The 13,168-nt window shown below is 35.5% G+C and overlaps 1 protein-coding gene across 15 annotated transcripts in view; it reads right to left on the bottom strand.

Moving 5' to 3' along the window:
- The window catches only part of CASK (peripheral plasma membrane protein CASK), a 168,399-nt gene that overhangs the window by 26,414 nt on the left and 128,817 nt on the right, over nt 1-13,168 (bottom strand). The window lies entirely within an intron of this gene.

The following is a 13,168-nucleotide window of genomic DNA, read 5'->3' on the forward strand; positions in this document are numbered from 1 at the left end:
GTATACATATTAATAAATGCACTTACGAACATCATGTTTGCCACAGAGTATGTTTCATATTTTTATTGATATGTATTTTATTGATTGATATATTTATATAGAGCTATTCCATTCTCATATATGTATATGCTTCCAAAAATAGTCTATCGCACATGTATCGGGTTAAAAGATTTACTATCTTTTAAAACTTGATAGTTTTTTTATTGAGCTTGTTCGACGGAAATAGAGCAATTTGTTTTACAAAAATATTAGTACATAGCATTTGTAAACTAGTAAAAATTTTTTTTTCATATTTAAAGTATAATTAAATAATTTTCTCTAAAAGTCGATTTTTCTACTTTCTTGAAGCACAAACAATGTTGCATTAAGATGCAAAATTTAATTAAATCTACTTCTCTTTCTTGATAAGATATACGACAATTGCACACTGCTATATATTAATATAATAGATTGTGTACATTTTGAATTTTGCTTATCTTGTGAAACGGATTTACTCTCGGAGTGAAATCTTGTTTCTAGTGACGGAGGAATAGCTGAAATCCAAATATTAATCTTAATACGCTATTTACTAAAACTTCAGTAGTAACTTTCCGTGTTACATTCTAGTATGCACGTTGTATTAGTTGAATACACCGTATTAGTAGAATAGACACTTTATAAGCGACCATAACTGGGTTTGTAGTTCAATAACAGTACTTGGGTTCTAAGTTCTAGTTGTTGGCCGATCAAGCTTAAAGCTTAATCTGATCTCCAAATTGTCTCAAGTGAATTTGACTCGTTTATATTGCGAACTCGATCGTCAGTTTGAATATTACTTTGATATGCTAATTGCATATTTCTCTATCTATTAATTTCAACTATACCAGATTTTGTAATAAAAGAGAGTAGTCGTTTAAATATTAATATCCTTTGCTTTTTTAAAATTCAGTTAAAATAATGGTTGCCGTATCGATTACTAAATTCGTATAAATGTGTAAAAGATGGGTAGTATATCGCGAATATTTGTGTTGCATCATAAAAATGCTTTAGTCGTGGATGTGAAGGATCCTTGAAGTGTCCCCATACGGGTACTTTGTCCAAGGACGCCTCTCGTTCACCTGAAACGCGGCCAAACTCGTCACCTGCGACCCAATTGATAGCTACGGCACATATCATCTATTTCCCTTTTCTCGTATCTCTTCATATGCAAATTGCACGAAGAAGAATATATTTCAAATGTACAATAGGACAAAAGTTAAGATGAGTAGAAAAAAGCAAAATTGTCGGAACGGAAAGGATAAAGCTGTAGAAACCGCAAATAATGAATTAATCTTAATGCGATAACAATTGCATTTTTGCTACTTTGTTGCACCATCTGCTCAGAGTGAGCACAATTGCATAGCTAATTCAGGAAAAACGGTCATTGGAGCCATTTCGGTGGTTTTCATTCGCAATGCCGTTAATCGAACGTCGTTAATTGCATTAGCGCCATTAGATATTCATTAATCAAACAGCCAAACGGTGACCATTAATGTTTTCTTTCTTTCAAAGATCTATTAAATATACAAAAATATTGGATAATGAATTCAATTACGCCAAACATAACAAATGTCTCGTTCATCTCCATTATAAAGTCCTTTCCTTCGAGAACTGTCAACGGTATTTATGTCACACAAAGAAACCATTATATTCATACATCATCTCACGCTGGAATAGTGCACTTGGAATGTTTTCACTCGGAAAATGTAACATCGCCATAATTTCAAAGTGCATAATATTGTTACATGTAGTGTCCGTCACATATGCAGCGGATACTTGGAGAGAGTACGGCTGCTGCAATTTTGACATGAGAAATGGTACATGAAGATATCCGGAATAACGAGAGACAAATAGCAATCGGAAATACTCAGATTCTGCGCGTATAAAAAGGTATGTACGTTTGTCAATTTGATATATTTTATGCGTTGTTGTCGAGTGTAAATAAAGCTTAAAATTAACTATAAATCAAATTAATTAAACGTGTAAAAATGTGCAATTTCGTAATCCGCTCGACGCTAATTATATTTATTGTCTCTTGTAATATTTTTCTGCAGCTTTTTGCGCATCGCAATACGCACGATTAATTAATTGTGTCAAAGGACAATCGATAAACAAAGCGGCGAAATTGTAGCCGAAAGAAAAAGGCAATAACTCCAGAGAGTGTTCCATATATCGAAAGTTTTGATTTTCGCTTGCTCGATAACGGCGAGACTGTTATATGTAGGCGATTTCCATCCCAGATATTGACGCGCGCGCAAGCCGGTCCTCGGATTCGAGAATAAAATAATATTGCTCCATGCAAATTGGAATGCGATGTATCCGCGGCTCTGGCATCATTCGTAGTCCGGAAGCCAATTCATCGGTCTACGGTACCGGGGAGGTGCATGCGGTAAACCGCGGCTGCGGGCTTGCTTCAATTGCGGTACGTATAAGCTCCGCGTTAAAATTTATAATCATTCGTCTTGCGTGAAGGTCGAACAAATGGTGCGGACGGATGCGGCTAGATCGCATTGGCGCGATAAAATTTATTCCGGCCGTTCATCAGTTATTCACCGCTATTGGCATCAGTCGTTGTCGTCTGTAATATGTGCGAGAGATGGGCGAGAGGGGAGTGCGTTTTGGTTAAAATATTCCCGCTTTTCTCGAAAAGTACGAGGGAAGCGCTAAATCGACGAGAGAAGCGGCTTAATCGCGGGATTCGGAAATCCGATTCAATTATCGTTTAGCGACTGAATATCCACGGCTATTCCTGCAAGGATGGTTCGCTCACGGAGCAAATTAAAATTCAATTATACGTAAATCTGCTCTGCCTTCGTTCATCTGCTGCCCGAGAAATCACTTTGAATCGGAGGATTATTAAAATCTATACAGAGTGTTTCAAGACTATCACCTTTCCCTTCAACTTTCGCGGAGTTTTTGATCTCTTTGTAGTCGCCTAACTTTGCCTAACAGAAACGTCAAAAGATTTCTTATTTCATCATTTCCCAAAAGACGTACAGCTTTGAATAACTGATCGAGAAGATCAAATTTTTTAGCAATTTAATTTGCAAAGGCGCAAAAAATGATTTAAAAAATATTGCACTTTATATAATTTCAAACTTTAACTAAATTGGTATTTAAACAAATTTTAATTTGACATCAATATATTTTATATTGAAAATTAATGACTTGTAAAAAGTTGTGCAATAAAACAGTATTTAATCAAACTTTCGTTAAGAAGAAATCGACTCTAAATTAAGTATAAAAAATGTACAATAACTTTATCAGATCCAATATTGTTTAATTTTCTCACAATTCTTGGACTTTTACTGTATTAGACATGTATTTTTTTTTTTTTTTTTTTAAATAAAAGTTTATTAACAAAAAATGAAGGAAAATAAAATAGTTGTTTGAAACATCACGCTAACTATTTCATGCATCCAGTAAAAACTAATCTTTCGCTCAACAGTGATGTAGCATAACATCAATATTTTCAACATTGCATATATACATTGTGCGGGGCACGCGACCCAATATTTATTAGATTCGTTCTCGTTGTTCATCGAAAACAATCGTGTGTGATCGGAAAACAGAGATGCTATTAAAACATTTTCTAATAATACTTTTATTTTGATAAACTATTAAACAAGTTTTCGAAATAGCGTATAAACTCGCTCGTATTTGGAATCATGGAATCAATATCCGATGTTTAACGAACGGTGAGACTGTGGACTACTGTCGAATTAGCGTCTTGGTTGAAATGTTCCCGTAGGGAGTATCATTTTCAATCATGTGTCTACAGTTATTGGCTATAGGTACCTGTCAATTAACACACAAACAGTCCCTGTCGTCATCCAGAATGTACCCGGTCACTGTCCATTGTTACAACATTAGTCCCTTTGGTCATCTACTATTATCACTAGCGACCATACGGATATGCCAAACAACAGTTATTGGGTTATCCTCTCCCGTCGCTACAGACATCACTTTTGTCCTCCACTTCAAGCAGACAGACGTACTCCGCCTGTTTACAAAGGAACTGGTTACATAACGGACGTACAAAACATCCCTCGACTGGTATTCCTTGCCGGATGGCAAGAGAAGCAGAGCGAGAGAAGAAGCGCGCCGGCGACGGGGCGGGGATCAGCATATTCGTGAAAATAGCGCCGGTGTCTGTCGGTTGTGACGAATGGCCGCGATTCGGGCTGCCAGCACCCGTTGGTTTTCGGCGATTTATCCCGGGAGATCGGTTCCGGCGAATTTCTCTATCGTTAAATGTGCTCGGGACGCGACGAATTATCGCCTCGCGTACGGACGTGCACGGCGCCTTCCTCGAGCTCGCACTTTGGCTTTTCGATCGCTCGTAGAGTCGGCGGATCGATATTGAAACATATTGAAATGTATTTACATGTTTTGAAAGAGCAGTAAGTAGAACGCCATAACAATAACTCGCAGCAGAAAAACATTTAAAATAGATTTTGATTCATCTGTGCATCTGATGTATAAAGCTTGGTTAAAAAGTTGTAATTAAAATTGCGATCGCGCGCGCGCGTTACTTCAGTCAATCTTATTCCAATTATAAATTAAATTCTTTTATTGAACGATAAACATTCTTCAGCTATATATAGCTAAATGATTAAGTGTACTGAAAGCTCGAATACAAATTAGAGTTATTATTCCGAGGCATAAACTCATGAATGGTCATCTCACGGCGGTATACATAGCCGTAAAATCTCCTCATTTGCGCGAAGCTGGAAGGACGATAAAATTTCCATTATACTTAATAATTGGGCTGTCAGCGCGTCGCACTGTCAACAACTGAATTTGTTTTCCAGGAAGATGCGATATATGAGGTACATAACGTTGATTCGCAATCTAGTAACGCCATCGTGCTTTGTTATTCGTCCAACTCCGACTGAGCCTTGCGTGGCTATTTATTAACTTTTTTTTCCTTTTCTTTGTTTTTTTATCTCCCACGCTCCACTTAATTTCTCTGTCAGCGACAGAAAGAATAGAGGCGCTATGTACGGGGAAGTGACGGTCGGGTTTGACCCCGGCATTTTTAAGTACTTGCTAATGAACCGGCGTCGTTAAAAAATTTATTATTCCCCTCGTGAAAGCATTATTCCGGCTTACAGTCGATGCAGTTGATAATGAAGGGCTTTCCCGTATATACGTTGTATCTAAAAAACGTATCGACATTTATTTTCCACTCTGGTGGATCGCCTCGGGAGAACACATTTGGTTTATATTTTTAACAAAGGATGTTTTAAATGTGAGATCTCGCAAAGAGCGTTATGTTTGGCTTTATAGTTTTAATGAAAAATATCGGTAAATAATTTATACTATCAATTTTTACATAAAAAAATTATAAATTTGTCCATTGATATTATTTTATTCACAATATTTGGATCAGTTCACTAAATACATTAATGCATTATTTAAAAAAAATTATAAGTTACGAATAATAGACTGAAAATAAATTATCTTATTACACTAAATGCTACATAAATTTCGACACTATCGCAAATTTAACATATACGTTTCTATAAAATAATAATGAACATTAGCTAATGAATACTGGCACAAATAACACTTATCAGTAATGTATCAAAGACAGTTTAACATTGCTGGCTAATTGTGATGGATGGTAAAATCGGAAGGATCGATGGTCACATTAGCGTAATAGAATAGATTTATTGTCGTCTCTGTGATAACGGCAAGCAGAGAGAGATAAAGCGTATAATTTTCTCTTTCTCAGCTTTACGCTCAGTAATCTTTGGCATTTCTCATGACAAAGACCTTTAACTTTCTGCTGCTTGTGAATGTTCCTAATGAAATACCTGCTGCGCTACAAGTCCCTTAACAGTATTAAATTATAATTGTGTCGTGCACATTTATATTAGAATGTGTTGAACTACGCTGTATCTTTTTCAATTTGTAAAAAAATTATGAGATTATTGTACGAGAAATACTCTTTGTCCGAATAGTCCTTTTTTTCACAACATTTTTGAAAATACACGTGCTAAGCGAGCATCCGTTGAAATAACGTGAAATAATTATTAATATCTGTTAAAATAGTTTTACACGTCACAAAAAGACTCATCGCTGTAACGTGGTTTGCATAGCGAATTCATCATCGCTGCAAAGTATCGTCGAAGCGCCGGATTAAATTCTGTATGCGATTCATTCGACATAAATCCGACCGCCAATTAGTATGCGTCTTGAAATAACAACATGTAAAATTTTTCATGCAACTCGTTACGGAAAAATCTGAACATGACGGCGGACGAGAAACTCAGAGAATTATTAGAGCGTACAGGCAGGTATGCAAGTCAAGAGAAGTCGCGGAATTAATTATACGGCAGTATGAAGCTATATCTTTGCAATCGTAGTCGAATAACCAGAATTCCCGGGATATCTCGGAAGCAAAGGACACGGAAGGATCGAATGATAGACCTCTGCGAGAGCGGAAATGCCACTCTCGTAGAACGCAGCGACGCAGGTGTATCGCGAACGGCATAATACACTGCGTAGCTGACGCTTTTGTTTTGTGCACTCAGAAATATATCTTCTAAAGTACATATGCCAGTTTATGTAATATAGTTATATATATGTGTACACGGCGATACAATGGATATGAAGCATAAAGTTCACGAATGTCATCCGAAATGACATTTCAGTTTTTGACGTTTTCTTTAACCGCATTATATTATCCCTAAACCTTTGTAAATTTCCAATTTGCAAGTTTATGAATAAAAATCAGCTGGATTGAATGCGGTTATCTATGTGCTGATGCGGCGGTTACCCTGGCCATATATTTTTAGAGCAAAAAATTTCAACAAGCGGTTCAATATGTCGTCTTCGTAAATCAAGATATTCCGTCATTTCTGTCATTTTGATGAATGACGGCTTGTCCCTCAACCGTCCGAAAATCAATCATTCAGCAGCATAAATTTTATAAATGGTTCTCATTTATTGCAGCGTTTTAATTTTTAACGTTATAAATGTTGATATAAGTAATTTTTTTTAAAATTTTAAATTATATATCTATGCAAAGTACAAATTTGTCATTCATAAAAATGATAAAATATTCCGCGTATGTGAATATATACATATATAAAATGTAATGTAAAAAGAAATAATTCGAGAAAGGTATATTCTATTACAAAAATTAGAATTAAATCTTATTTCATCTTTTCTCTCATGCTTATAATCTTAAAATAAAAACATCATAAATTACAGAAGCAAAATAATCTTTATTTCTTCAGCTACAATATTTTATCGTAAATTCCCCTTTTTCTTCAAAAATTCGGGAAGAAACAAGAGATGTAATCCGCTCGTGAACGATATTATGTTTCTCGCGGCAAATTCCAAGAGGTGCGAAGAGCCATACTGATACAGATATTACTCTACGTAGCGGAAACGCCTCTGCTGTGTACGAAGTGTTTTCTGTGTGCGGAAAAAGTGCGCGAACACAAGTAGCGCACGGTAAGAAATCTCGCACTATGCCAAGTGGAAGGAGGTGCATGTATGGACAGACAAGGCGGTTCTCCGCGCTGAAGCGGAGGACTACATTCGCCGTGGTGGATCAACTTCCGGCTTTCAATAAACTTGTATCGCACGATCCATTCACGGCAAGCCATGTATGAGAGTACACCATTTCCCGTATCCTATTTTCGAGTTTACGAAGGCATATGGCAGCTGCCACGACCGCACGACTGCTGAGGTATCGTTAGGAAAATTAAAAGCCGATAGAGCGAGACTTAAACATACTTAAAAAAATACTTTAACCTTAATAGCTTCTTCACGACATGCGCATAAGCGGATTATTTAAGAGTTTCTTGGCCTATTTTGAATCACTTTTTATACTGATTATGAGAGAGAAAAAACTAATAAATCATGTGTGTTGGCGCAAATAAATATATATTATAATAAAAGCTTATATTATTTTATTAACACAGTTATGTATATTTATCATTGACGAAAAAATTCTTTTTGCTAGCTTAAATTTGTGACTAATAAGGAAGTTGATTAAAAATGTTTCTTATAATATAAAGCTAGAGTAATAAGCACATAAAAAAAATAATAACAAGCTTAATGCTATTAAAAAATAATTTGTGAACTAAAATACTGCTGACATTAGAGAAAATGAGCAGTTGAATGATGAAGAATTCATGGCGATAATGCAGCTACTTTCCTCAAAAATATAGCAAATTTTACAGCATAGTGGTAATATTATTTTTGCCAGTTTCCTAGCAATTTAAGAGCCATAAAATATTAAATATTACATCATCGAGCAAAGTTGTGTTGGAATTTATGATATTTATAAAATATTTATAAAATATATTAAATTTTTATAACTAAGAAAATATACCGAAAACATCGTGATAATGGTATCGTTGGTATATTCTTCTTAAACGGAATACTACATTGAAACAATGTGTTGGAACAGCTAAAAGTAGAAGCTATTGTCTCATAAAGACGCTAATAAATTGATGTCTTCCACTAACATTAATGGCTTCAGTTACACTACACGTTGCGTTGTTCTACATTTGTTAGAGAATGCTGATAAAATGACCAACACTTTATGCTCTTAGCATGTATATTAACTTCATATACTGTGCTTTCAATCTTCTCGTCTATTACTGCGATGTGAAACAAAAAATATCCACACACTGCTCCTTTGCCAATTATTCGCAATTTACTTGGAATAGAAAATTTAAAGATAATTAAAAAAAAGAGACATTAAAGCACACTTTTTAAGTGTTAAAAATTAACGCAAAATGACAAAGTACAAAAAGCGTAGGTGTAATATTAAATAGAAGTGTGGGAAATAAAGTGACTGTTAAGATTAATTGGTTAATAGATTTTTCCATCGTATCAGAGTTTGCAGTTAATTTGTACACCCGATATTGGCTGACAGACGACATGTCGTTGCAAGTGGTGTGCGTCAGCGGATTTGAAGCATAAATAAAGAGAGTTACGAAGCAATTTGAGGGTATAAACATAGAGTCGTAGAGAAAAGGCCGCCAATGCGCGCTTATCTCTCGCAATGAAACAGTAAACTGGATTGCACCTCGAAATTACAATCAATTTTCTCTAATAATGTTCCGGTGATACGTGTAATTAGAACCTGGAAATAATGTAAAACGCATTACCAATTCAATAAACGAACTTGTTACCGTGTAGTAGAGCGAATAACATTGCTCTTTCGGACTACGCGAAGCCAGACCCATGTCCGATATCAATTAGTTCAGTAATGTAGAGGTCGGATTGTGTGCGAGGAAAAATTTTAATCTACGAAAGCTGGGGACGCAGTTTTATAAATCGCATATTTATTTCCAGCAATAATTAATATTCATGGAACGCATATTAATTTCGTTCTTTTAACATTTTTTTTCATTAACAGATTGTCAAATGTATGCAAGTGCTTCTGTTTTTATCGAACAACCTACTATTTTCCAGAGGCGATATATATATATATATATATATATATATATATATATATATATAATATATAAATACAGCAAATGGCGGTATGTGTGTATTTGTTTAAACTTATTCGTTGGGAGGTATCGATATCGACACACTGACTCGTAAGATTAATCAGCAGGACAATCAATATGTAATCGTAATTAAATAGAAGCACACTGTTCCATATTCATGCGCTGCTGATTTCGTACTGGTCTACACGCTAGTGTCAATTTATTCCCAAATTGTCATCGTATTACAATTGCGTGTTCCACTTTTTTTATCATCTGTACACTTGTATCTACGCCAGTTGTACCGGCCAAGTTTTGTCGCCACCGGTTTTGTTCGTGACCTTAACGACTTAACCAATTAGATGAAACTTTGTCCATGTATTTACCGCGAAAACAAAACTTTTCTATTCTAGCCGACAGCGAGGCAGCTGAACTTCCTTGCCGCCAACGCCGCTTTTTCCGTCGGAGGAGTTACCGAAACAACAAAATGGTGTACGAAATTGCGGACGTGGACGAGTTACCGTGCAGTGTAAGTATTTAAGTTGCGAAGAAACGGCACAGTGAAGAGGGCTCGACATTACCTGTAATTTTGCTTTCAAAGGACGTCCGCGCATTTTAAAATCTCGATAACTTGCGCTGCGATTTCCCACCCGCAGAGTACTGCAAAGCGTAGAAAATTACGGTAGTCATTCTCGGATTATCTCTCCGAGTTGGAAAGTTTGATATACACGGTCCAATATTTGATCTGCTTCTGTGAACAATTATACATATTTGTGCTGGCGCGAGCGCTGAATAGTGCCGTCGCGCATTTCTGAATTCGAAAAGTTAAACATCTCCATAACTTGCACTGTATTACTGTACTGCTCAATGTTAATGTTAGATTTTATCCTAGTAACTCAGCATTATTCTTGTCACGGAGAACTTGTTTCAAGGAATTTGTAAACTGTACTAAATTTATTGATAAACAATGTTTTTATGAAATGAATGATTCTAATCACTTACACGAGTTATCCGATATTAAATTACAAACATGACAATATTTCATATAAATTAATTTTTGGCGTTTATAGGACTTTTTCATTCATTCATTTATTTTCTTGTTTAAAAATTTGTTATGTTTTTTTTGTAATGTTTTTAATAATGTTTTGCACAGAATTTGAACATCAAGATTATAATAATATACCAGATTTTTTAAAAATTTTACAATTTTGTCTGCAATGCATGTATATTACTAAAATAAATGTTTATTTTTATAGTAATATAAAAATAACATAAAATAATGATATATTTTAAGTATTTAAAATGTTAATATATAATAAAGCTTTATTTATAACAAAAAAATCACATGATTTATTTATATATTCTGATCACTCATTCACTGACATAAATTATAAATCAAAAATCCCTTTCTCACATCATAGATTGCATTGAAATTCAATGCCATCGTTCGACGACAGATTTGGTTCAACCACTATCACGAAATAGACGATAAAGTGCCGAGATAAATCACTAGTTGTAGACCGAACGCTCGAATAATCTCTGCAGGATTTATGCGTAGAGTGGTGCAAACGACAAGACAATTCTTTAAATCATATCACGCGCGTGCCTTTTGACGCAACATTGCCGGCGTGCATATCCCACCATAAATCTAAAATCAATTTTCTATATCCTAGATTTTGTTTTAATATTCAACGCCGCGCATTTCGGCTGAGAAATATATATGCGATTGCGGGAGTAGATGCGCTCGCCAAATTATGTAGATGATAATAGAAGCGGGATGGATGGCGGGTGGCATGAAGAATGAGCGCGCAATGAGTACGAAGCGGTTAGAAGATGCGAGCTCGTTATGAGAGCTCGGTCCTCCGCGTTGTCACTTAGACCCACGCGAGACTAATGGATACTCCTTGGATTCGCTTAATGGTGAACAATTATAAAAGGAGTCGAAGCGAGAGAATGGCGCAAAACGTCAAAAGAGAACAGCGAGACGGGACGCAAAAAGCTGGACCGTAGGTGAATTACATTGTCTTGAGTTCTTGCGCTGCTTCGCGTCAATTTGAAAATTAGTAACGCGTTTCATCGCAGAGAAAATCGCCCGGGTGTTGAAATATTTCATCGTGCAAGAGAGTATTTTTTTTCGAGCGATTGTCAAGCGCACGCGTCAGCTGCCATTTTTTTCTACAAACTTACGTTTATAGGGGATTTTAAACCAAGCCAAGGGGCTAAGATACACGATGCAGGTGTATTTTCGTCTTGGCAATCGATGGACCAATTATTTTTAAAACAGCTTAATCTATTTTATCGGGGCTTATATGGGGGAAAAATTCAGTCGTTAGGATCAGTAGCCTTAATCGCGCAATTCACGCTTCCAGTAATTGCAACTGTTTGCTGGAGGGATACAGTCTAGAATAAAAATCGCAATTTTGCGTATGTAAGCTGTTGCAATTGCAGAATCAGACTTGGCAAATTTTGATTCGCTAATATTTGAAAACTCTAATAATCTTATGTTTAAAATTTTCTGAAGTCTTTATTCACTTACTTTATCTAAGTCCGCGATTGACTTTATGCTACTTAATGAATACGCCTCAGAATTTTTATATCTACGTGTATTTTTCTTTCTTATCATTTAAGCGAGTTTAGCGGGTTTTTATCGATCGCGGGCGCGGTGTAATTAATAAAAGATTATAAAGTGCTCGAGCATTTTTTTTTAAATTCGATAATAAAATGCTAGTCTGCGTTGATACGTGTTTATGTGTGTTTAGGACAGTTTACTGGTAGTTCCCTATCAGGCAGATTCATTGACAAATGCAAACAATTCCATAAATGACTATTAATTCCGGTTTAACGATGTCGCTGCGCAGAATGGATTTTGCTTAGTCAGGGCCAGGATCCAACATTACATCAACGCTGTGGTAATTCCACTTTAGTGCACGCGCTTTTATGTTAGAACTAGCCAAGTTGTTGAAACTCGAACATGAAGTAAACCACATTAATACAGAGCACAAAGGATCACGGTTAATATCAGTTATAGTCGACAGCTGAGCCTACTTAAAAGTTTATCTAATGTTTAAATTACCTTCCACAGCGCACTTAGTTATGACACCCGCGTCAAACTGATGAAAAAAATTTTAGAGCAAATCTAATTTGAAGATTTGCATAAAATATACATTTCAGATATATTGTCTCTTAATTTGTAAAAAAAACTGGAAAGAATAAAAACTTTTACAGCACTTAATTTCTATTATTTCGATAAGTATACTTCTGCTGATTAAATACACAATAATCTCGAGAAATTAAAATGGCAGTGCGAAATATCAATTCGCTTCTGTAAAGTTGATAATAAGACCATATTTGTCGGAAAGCCTTGATGATCCTTGAGATTAAATTTTGTGATAGTATCTTCCGTAGTGAATAATTGGAGAGCTCTCGAGTTATTAGCTATAAAGGACTGATGGCGAATAGTGCACTCAGAAACCAATTCAAGATAGTACAATGCTATGAGAGCTTTCGCAAATGTATAAATTAGGAATATAAACTCTCACGTACATGTATATCAACAAACGTATCGGCGATATTTGTATAGTACTGCACGGTTGTCCCTCTTAATTAATTTGGTTAACATTAAAAGTGGCTGTTTTTATTGACTGAACCAATAATGCATTGCTGTAGTACCAGTAGTATTACACGTA

This window comes from Linepithema humile, chromosome 6 (assembly GCF_040581485.1).
Source record: "Linepithema humile isolate Giens D197 chromosome 6, Lhum_UNIL_v1.0, whole genome shotgun sequence".
Lineage (NCBI taxonomy): Eukaryota > Metazoa > Arthropoda > Insecta > Hymenoptera > Formicidae > Linepithema > Linepithema humile.